Source organism: Heterocephalus glaber, unplaced genomic scaffold (assembly GCF_053883595.1).
Source record: "Heterocephalus glaber isolate CG9 unplaced genomic scaffold, H.glaber_assembly_v1.0 deba00001472, whole genome shotgun sequence".
In the NCBI taxonomy this organism is placed as follows: domain Eukaryota; kingdom Metazoa; phylum Chordata; class Mammalia; order Rodentia; family Bathyergidae; genus Heterocephalus; species Heterocephalus glaber.
Window position 1 is genome coordinate 85,608,066 of NW_028258315.1, and position 10,076 is coordinate 85,618,141.

The 10,076-nt window shown below is 40.8% G+C and overlaps 1 long non-coding RNA gene across 1 annotated transcript; it reads left to right on the forward strand.

The window, feature by feature from the left end:
• Window positions 1-4,423: 4,423 nt before the first annotated feature.
• Window positions 4,424-7,999, forward strand: LOC110345667 (uncharacterized). The gene is made up of 3 exons (XR_015439261.1): window positions 4,424-4,522; window positions 5,063-5,090; window positions 7,693-7,999. It is a non-coding gene; the product is annotated as an uncharacterized LOC110345667 (long non-coding RNA).
• The last annotated feature ends 2,077 nt before the right edge of the window (window positions 8,000-10,076 follow it).

Sequence of the window (10,076 nt, forward strand, 5' to 3'; positions counted from 1 at the left end):
TATAGTAATTTGGAAATATATTTTACTATCCAGTAGTATCTGTTCCTTTTAATTTAAAAAAATTAACTTCATTACTCACAAATATATTCTTCCAGTGGAACTTAAAAATCAATTTATAGAATTAAGAAATTAAAGATCTACTATAATCTAGAAATAACACCGAGCCTTATCAATCGGGTACATGATATCTGCATTTCAAGTCTTCTCTCATGTCTTTAGGTCAAGTTTATATTTCTTCTATGTTGATTCTAACTAGCCTATAATTTTGTTGTTGTTGCTTTCATAAATGAGATGTTTTCCTCATTATATTTTCTAACTTCTTCTAGCTGAATATTATTCCACTGTGTGATATACCACATCTTGTTCATCCATTCATCCATCAATGGGCACTTGGTTTGCGTCCACCTTCTGGCTGCTGTGAATAGTGTTGTCACTGTGAGACCTGAGTAACTCCATTTTAAAATTTGGCCCCATCTTAGAGTAAGGTGGCCTGGACATAAATTCTAGTTCCAAGAAAAACCACAAGATGTACTTTGGCCACCTGCCTGTGATAATGTTCAGCAGTCCCCTAGCAACTAGCCTAGCAACAGCTAATCAGTAGCTGCCTCAATGTCCCAGATGCTCTTCTCATGGCCTGTGACAGCTAATCAGTAGTTACCCCAATACCCCAGTATCCCAGATGTTCTTTTCGATGACTTGAGCAGCCGTTTGCAGTTCAGCGCACAAGGCACAGCCAATCAGGTTTAAACTTTCAAAACTTGCTAAATGCTAGCCAATCGTGCGATTTATGTGTGATTTAAAACCCCGCGCCTTGCTGTAACCTCTAGAAAAATCCCTGGTGTTTTAGAGTCGAGACTCTCAGTCTTGACCCGCTGCGTCGGTGACAGTTGAGAGTCCCTGCTCGAGCTTGAATAAACGACCCTCATGTGCTTGCATCGGAAACGGCTTCCTGGTGGTCTTTGGGACTTCGCAATCTGGGCACAACAGCCACAATATGTGTGTTTGGCTACTCGTTTTTGTCTGTTTTCAGTTCTTATGGGTGTACACTGGGGAATAGAATTTCAGGATCCTGTGGAAATTCCGGGTGTCGTCCCCTGAGGAACCGCCAACTGCTTCACAGCAGCTGAGCTGTACCACATTCATACGAGCCAAGCACAAGCTCTGGTTTCCTCAGTCTTTCCCAAAATTTGTTATATTTTAGGGTTTCAAAAAATATTAGTATTATAGCCATCCTACTGGGTGTGAAGTGGTACTTTGTTGTGGTTTTGATCACTAATGATGTTGAGAATTTTTTCTTGTGTTGTTCCCTATTGTGTATCTTCTTTGGAGAAATGTGAGTTCAAGTCTTTTGTCCATTTTTTTTAAAGGGCTTGTCTTCTTGTTATGATTTCCTTACTTTTGACAGAAAAGCAGCTAACTGAATGTTGTCCTTTTACATAGAATGTTTTCAAAAGCAAAATCTAGAGGACTCAACAAAAAATAACCAAAATAATAAATTTTTTAATAAAATTATTTAAGTGGTTTTAAATTAAATTTTTAAAAAATGTTTGGTGGTACAGAATTGTTCTAGCAATTAGTCTACCTATTAATTATTAATTAGTCTACCTATTAATTTGTTTAATTCTAATGAGATACTATAAGGTAGGTGTTTTTAGTATCTCTACCTCACAAATAAGTAATGTGAGGCATAGAGAAGTCCAAATTCATAGAGCTGGTAAGTGGCAAAGTTGGAATTTGAACCTGGGAAATATGATTCTACAATTTCATCTCTGAATGACTCAGTAAATAAGAAAAGCTTTATTTTCTCACATAGGAGTAAGTCCAGAGGGAGAAAGTAGTAGCACTGATTGGTTTAGCAGCTGAATACAATGTAGAACTCAGGATTTTTCCATCTTCCTAGTTCACCACTATCAACATATTGCCTTTGCCTCAGGCTTTTCCCCTCATGGTGGCAAAATGTCTGCAACAGCTCCAAACTTCACACATATTCTCTCCTAACAACATTCAAATGACAGAACCAGAAAACCTCTTTGACTTTTTTTGAAGAGTGAGTGAAACTTTCCAAAGACTTCCCTTTGACTAGAATTGTGTCACATACCCCATATTAAATCAGTCAAGGAAATCAGAGTTACCATTTTGGACACAGACTCCTAAGGATTTGCACCAAGACTTCAGTAGGACCCAGCCTCCTAGAATTACCTGCTGCTTAGTTTTCTGCTAAGAAGTAAAGAGGACCAGGGCTGGGGATTTAGCTCAGTGGTTTTGCCGCCTGCTGCGCAAGCACAAGGACCCGAGTTTGATCCCCGGTACCAAAAAAAAAAAAGAAAAGAAGTAAAGAGGACTGGTGACCAACAGCTTCAGCCATATTGTCATTAGTTCTGTGAGGCTCAGGGTCAGTGACTTCTCTGTGGGTGGTGACTTCCTCATCCATGACTTCTCCTAGCTCTTTCTCTCTCTCTCTCTCTCCCCCCCTCCCTCTCTCCCTTCTCTCCCTCCTTCTAGCCTGCTAATGGAATATCTGTGTGAGGATTTGAATTCTGCTGCAGGATTGTTTTCAAAGCCCTGCCTGTCACCATCACCTGCAGGACACAGAGGCAACTAACTCCTTGTCAGACCACCTTTGCGTATTCACACGACAGTAACTGCAGACTTAAACACTAAGCCCTGACGCTCATGATATCCTAGCTATGCTATAAAAATTCCCCAGAGTGGCACTTAATTTCACTTGCTTACCGTATCTGAAATCCCCAAACAAAGGCTGATTTACCTTCTGGCTGAAACTAAAGCCGAGCGAAGCTCTTGACTTTAGGAGCACCAGTGTCCTCGGCAGCACGTGGTAGCACAGATTGAGCTTAGCTCTCTCTCTCTGATATTTTTAAATGTCTTTGAACTATTCTGGCTAAAGAGAAATGGACAAAGCTTTCTTCCACATTTCCAGTGGTCACAGGAGACCTCTAAATGGCCAAAGGGAAGTAGCTGGGATGAAGCATTCGATTCCATTTCATGTGACAGAAACACTGCCCCAGACGGTGGGAATCTACCTTTTCTGTGTATGTTTCTTTTTTCTTTTTCTTTTTGGTCCCGGGGATTGAACTCGGGTCCTTGCGCTTGCACAGCAGGCAGCAAAACCACTGAGCTAAATCCCCGGGCCTTCTGTACATTTTTCTGAACATTGCTCCTAAGCCAATTTTAGTGTATCTCTAATAATGAAAACAAAACAAAAACTGACGAACTTTAACAAAAGGAAGATGAACAACAATCACTTCAGGTTTTAAGCAAGTATCTATGAACATCGCATGATGATGCTCTGCAGTTACTGGGGGCAAAGCTCATCCTTCCCCATGTGTGGGAGAATTTATCTGAGGTGGCTGTGATTTAACCTAAGCAAGCTCCAGGCAAAAGCTGTGTGGTAGTAAGCGTCTCATCCAAGTACAGGTGTAAGTTTCCCATCGTAGAAAGGATTTATTATAGAGAGGGCAAATGGCTCTCTGCCCAGGATTTCTGCATTTGTAGAGGTTGAACTTAGAAAACTTATTTAAGGGTTCTTCAAAAAAATTCTAAGTCAGGAAAAATAATACTTACATTAATATGGTGTTTTACAAATCACAAAACCCTTAGATAAGTTTTATTTCATCTGACCTTGTGGATGTCAGGGGTCAGGTGTTACCCCTTAACAATATGTAAGAAGAATCTCTCAGACCAGCTTCAGTCACTCAAGGATTAAGCTTCAAAACCACCCTGTGAGGTAGGTAGGTTTATTATTTCTGCTTTATCACAAAAGAAATTGAGGTTCAGGTAGAGGTTAACTGACTTAGGCAGGGTCACACAATTAGGAAGTGGAAGGTCTTAGGAGCTCTGGGTCTGAGATATCCTCACAGTCAGGACAGCAGATACAGTGTGGGCCTGTCTGCATGCCTGAGGCATAGTTATCCACCACCTACACAGTCAGCCTCAGAAAATGGCTGCTCTCATCTCTCCCTTTCTCCTAAGCCCCAACGTTGTTCCTTGGCAAAGGTGTCAGGGCCCTTTATGAACTCTTCTTCAGTTCCTGGAAATCAGAACTGTCCTGTCTTCTCAAAAGTGAAGTTTGTGAGCCTCTAGTTTATACTTAGTTACCATTTCAACACATTCCTTACTGTTTCCACTTTTAAAAGACCACAGACAGAGCCACCCCAAAGAAAGGTCTGTCAGCTGGGCCCTGAGGCCCTCAGCCTCAGCATGGGAGGAGGAGCACGCTCCATGGGGTCTTTCCAGTCTTGCCAGGCTGGCTGCTCCACCCAGTCCAAATTGTGTGAAAGCACAAAGGAAAAAGCCACCACTTGTGGGGAAAGAATGCTAGTGGGGGGAACAGGATGTCCCGTTTCAAATCCCCCACGGCCTTCGCCTCAGCACAGCTAGGAGGACAATCCCCTTGTGTAAAGGCCTGGGAACGGAGCTTTCTTCCTATCAGATCCTGCCCTATTCTGGTAATTGAATGGGAAAGGAGTCCACCCAGAAGTCTGGGCTGGCCCTGGAAAGGAAGGTAAGTGTAAGAAAGAGAAAGTCATTGCCAATTTTAGGGACCATATGTTCAGAGGAATAAACAGGAATACAGTGGCAGAGTGGGAAAAATGGGCGTATCACCCCACGTTAAATGGGTAATAGCCAGAAGTGTGCTTTGTGTCTTTTTGCATCAGAGTCAGCCAGAGGGATATGTGAGGGAGAATTATGCATACATATATTGCTTAAAATATACTATCTCCACGTCTGTGAAAACTATTAGTCTTGCTACTCCTAATGCAACTGGAGGTAGTTACATTTTCATTGGATCAGGAAGAATTTTCTCTCCCTGCCTACTCCTGACCACACAGGGTGAGCACTGAGCGTATTGGTGATGTTTCTCACTAGGCCAGGATTTCACAGCTTGGAAATGTGAAGTCAGAGCTCTCAGCCAGTTCCTGATTTCCTGTCCAGTGCCCTTTCAGGCATCTGGATAAGACACAGGCATTAGGAGGAGGTGGGCACCCTACTGGACAGCAGGTTACTATGCTGATACTAATTTTCATTACTATTTTTTCCCCAGGGGCTGTTTCCCACTCACCACCACACTGGTAAGTACCTGCTGTCTTACAGGAGAGAAACTAAGGCATAGGAATAGAGACAAATGTTTTCTGTCCCCCACACCAAAGCTCTGAGATGCAAGAACTTAAAACTTTGAGGCCTAAAGGAAAGAAAGCATTAAGTTTAAACCAGAAACAACAGACTTGGAAGAGTAAGTAAGGTTGCAAGGGCTGGTTCTTCCAGCCCAGAGAGATGCAGGCACAGTGAGAGTCTGAAGGCTGTGCCTTTCTCCCACCACACACATTGCCCAGCACCACAAGGAGTTTGGGACTCACCGAGATGGCTACAGCCTTGGGGAGGCCTTGCCAATGGGGGAAAGATAGAGAGGAGACCTTCATGGACCAAACATAGAGCACAGAGAACAGCAAAGAGATCTTAGAAATATCTGACTGTGGAACCAGGTGACTCCAGGAAATATGACATTTCTTTGTCTACTTCACCACATGAACCCCTGGAACTGAGACCCAAACCCTGGGAGTGATGGAACTGAATTACCTTTTGACCCATATACAGTTATTATTATTGTTGTTTAGAAGTGACTAAATATCCAGGCATGGTATGGCACACCTATAATCCCAGTACTCTGGGAGCCTGAGGCAGGAGGATTACAAATGCTACACATTCTATCCCAGTCTGGGCAATTTAGCAATTTGGTGAGCCTCTGTTTCAAAATAAAGGGAGGGAGATGTAGCTCCGTGCAAAGGCCCTGAATTCAATCCCTAGTACTGCAAAAACAAAAAAGGGGAGTCAATAGCAGCAATTCCATATTATTCAGTGCAATATCAGAAAATCCTCCACTCCCTATGATCAAATTTCTGTCATCCCACACAAGAAGGATTTGAAATGGAAGTCAAATTCAGTCTTAGTAACAGACAGTTGGGCTTCCCTCCCACCTGCTTGGGGACTGCATGCTGGGCCCACTGCTCTGAATGGCCATGACACTGCCTGACTCCATCAGCTCTTCAAATGCCTGATGGTTCTGATCTCCTTCACCAAGAGAAGCCTGGCACGTCTCCACAACATTTGGCTTTCATTAGAACGGCCTCTCCTCTATACCCTGTCATTTAAGACTTACACCCTGCCTGTTCTGATCAGCTTTCCATTACTGTAATAAAATAACTAAAACAATCAACTTAAAAAGAAAAAGCATTTATCTTGGCTCACGGTTTGGGAGGTTCCAGTTCCTGGTGGATCAGCCTATTGGTTTTGAGCCTAGGATGAGGCAAGATATCATGGCAGGGAGCATGTGGTAGAGCAAGCTGCTCACCTCATGGTGTTCGGAGAGCGAAGAGGCATCCCCCAACCCGCCTGAGAGTACACCCCCAGTGACCTAAAAGCTCCCAGTAGGCCTCACCTTCTAAAGGTTTCTACCACCTCCCAGTAGTGCCACCTGGAGAGTAAGCCTGTATTAACACACAGGCCTTTGGGAACAAGCAAGGCCCAAACTATGGCACTGTCAGCTTTTGGATGGAGCTTGGGTGGAAGTGGAGAAACTTGCTCTCTCCTTGTAATTCAGTCCAGCTGAAAGTACCTACCCGGGTCTTGTGCCCAGGAACATACACATAGGTAACTTTAGAATGCATGCCAGAGTTTACAAGTCATCATCTTGACTGTTTTGCTTTAGGCTTCTCATGGAGTTTGGAAAACAGAATGGGAAGCTTGACTCCCACTGGCTGAGAGCTGGTAGCAAGGAAATTGCTGGTAAATGCATCATACCCATTCCTTCTGCCATGACACCAGGGCTGCTACATAATGACAGGAGCCTGGGGCCAGCAGAGTAAGCAACTGCCAAAGAGATTAGGAGCATTGCTTCTCAGGTAGAGCCACAGAACAAAGACAGCACTGTAGGCCCATGGTCCCCAAAATTGTGTGCCAGGTCACCTGGAGTTACTTCAGTGAATTTAGAGGAGCACAGTAAAAGTTGTAGTTCAGACGTTTGAGTGAAAACTCATCAACTCTTTTAGATACCGTGCAAAACTACTAGCTCAAAGTAGTCCACAGTTTTAACATTACATGACATCATGTCTTTCTGAACTTGTGTTCCAGGTTGTTATTATGATAAAAGTGTACATTGTGAAAAATCAGTGTGGAACAGGGAACTACCACGACAATATCCTATCTGAGCCTAAGGATTGAGTTGCACAGTTGGACAGTGGCCAACAGGCACACATGTCCAATTGTTAGGAAATTGTGATTATTTGACGATGAAGTAAAAATATAATTTATTCTTGTTCATTTTTTCAAATATTACTAAGTTGTTAGGACATAATTATTAAACTGTTTGGACCTGATCCATTAGTAAACAAATCTTCTGAGTATGCCTTTTGATCTGTACATGTCATGAAAAAAATTACAGACATACTAAAGGAGCTGGGAAGGAGAAAATCTAGTCTTACAGCAGAGCAGCAATGTCAAGGTGAAATGAACTTGAGTCCCTGGATCAACCTCCCTGAGCTGCCCAGGACCACTGGATGTTAGGAGAGAGTGGAACAAACTTTTGCTCTGTTTGAGCCATTGTACTAACCAATACTTCAAGGCTCAGTAAGTATTTTTTGACACACAGGTTGTCATTGATTTCTTCCATTGTTATAGATTTTGGATACAGCAAGGGAGGAGTCATGAGGAAATTTAAAACAGCAACAGAGACATGGGAATTATAAGGAAAAGAACACAGAACACTACTAGCACATGCTGGTGTCTGACCCGCGTAAATCATCTATCAAATGGGAACATTTCCATCTTGTGTACCGTATGGTGATAGAAATTTGGTAAGATAAAACCATGAAAATATTTAGAGAAGTATTACACAAATATAAGTAGTCTTTGTTATTGAAACATTTATGAAGATACTAACGCCTCAGAGGATTTTCTGAAAAGGGCTTGTTTGTAGTGTTGCTGATGTAAGGTGTTCAAGAAGAAGAAAATTAGAGTGATTTTAAAAACAAGAGTAGTTATTCCTGTCTTAATCTAGAATTCCTGACTTGAAAGTTTAAGATGTATCTAGAAAAAGTCTGTGTTCACTTAAAATGTAGATATGTTTCATAATTGACATATTGTGCCTTTTTTATATTCATCTGTGTGTGGCTGCAGAAATTATAAAGAAAAGTTCCTTTTCCCAAAAGAGAACTCCTCTATGGAAAAAATGTTTAAAGTCACAATTGTGTTTTGAGAATGTTTCTCCCACATTATGAAAACATCATACAATTCAACCTGGCAGTATTCTTTATCCTGACACTAATAGTTCTGTATAAAAACATCATCCATCTCCAGAGAAAAGGCATACAGAGAATGTTTCTTTCATAAATATACTTAATGTTCAATTTAAAGTGTATCTGCCATGCAAAAGGAAGGAATAGATTTTTCCTTGAAGTTTATCATATAAAACATTAAGAACTTGGGCCTTTGGATATTGACTTTCTCGATCTTCAAGGCAAATCCATAGGAAGTGGATGTAAGTCCAATGGCTATATTTGGCTATAATATTAACTTTCGAGACTAATTACCTAATCATGAATGCTGTTCTGCCTTTATGTGCACAGAAATATTTAATTTCCCATCTTGATTTTTGACTCATGTTTTTCTGCCCCAACCACCTAATCAATCACTTAATCAATGTTGTCCAGTTATCCCCAACTTCTTGCTACCATCTTGGTCCAGAGACGGACCAAGGCTTACATCATCTCCCACCCATGCTAACACAACACTCTTATATCCATTACTTCCATTCTCACTCCTGATCTCTGTTCTCCGATCCATTTTCAGTAGTTACAGAAATCTATTAAAAGCCTAACCTGGTCACTTTATCTTCTGCCTAAAATCATTCAGTGTCTTGCCATTTCTCTTAGGATGAAAACCAACCATTAACAGACTAAGACCAGTATTATTACTTTATTTTTAGCATAAAAAACACTATCCTGAAAGGTGAAAAGGCCTTATGGTTCATTATTTCAACAAATTCATCAGGGTTGGATTTTGAAACATTTTTCAATAGCACCATCTTTCAATAACTATCAGTATTTGGTCAAATTTCATAGTATTTCTGGGCAAAAAAATTGAAATAGTAATGTAACAAAAACATTGGTTTGATGGAAAGATATTGAAATTAGGCAAAAATATATGTTGGCAAAAACTTGAATCAAAAAAGAATGAAGAAAACCACTGACCACACCCACCCAGCAGGCCCTGGTCAGTGCCCACATTCACACTGGAATACATGAACCTAAAAGTTGAAAAATTTGTAGGTCACTTTTTAAAAAAATTCTTTTATTGGTACATTTTAGGTATACAATACATTTACATTTATCATTGGGTGCTTTACCTGTACATGATGTATCTTGGTTCTTATTTTTTCCTCATTACCTGTGCACCCTTCACCCCCTCCACCCTTCCCTATTTACATAGATTTTGTTTCCATTTTTTTTTCTTTTCTCATAATTTTTCCTTTCCCTTCTTCCCTTTCCCCTTCCCCTCCCACCACCCCTACCCCTTTGGACCTTTTCCTATTTCAAATTATCAATTATTCATTTTAATCATTTCAATCCTTATTTACACTTTCAGTTTCTCATACTAGAGAAACTATTTGGTATTTACACATGTGAGTCCTATTTATTTCACTTAAGAGTATGGCCTCAATGTGCATCCATTTAGCTATAAATGTCTCTAGCTTGTCATTCTTTATGGATGAGTATTTTATTTTTAAAAACTCCATCTTCTTTATCCAGTTTCCAGGCACTTGGGCTGTTTCCAAGCTTTAGCTATCACAAACTGTGCCACTATAAACATGGGTGTGCATATATCGCTGTTGTATGATTCTTTTTTTTTATTAAATTCTTTTATTGGTACATTTTAGGTATACAACACAATTACATTTCTCATTGGGAATTGTACCTTTACATAATGCATCTTGGTTCATTCCTAGCCCTCCCTTCATGCCCTCCACCCTTCCCTATTTACAAAGACTTTATTTCCATTTTTTC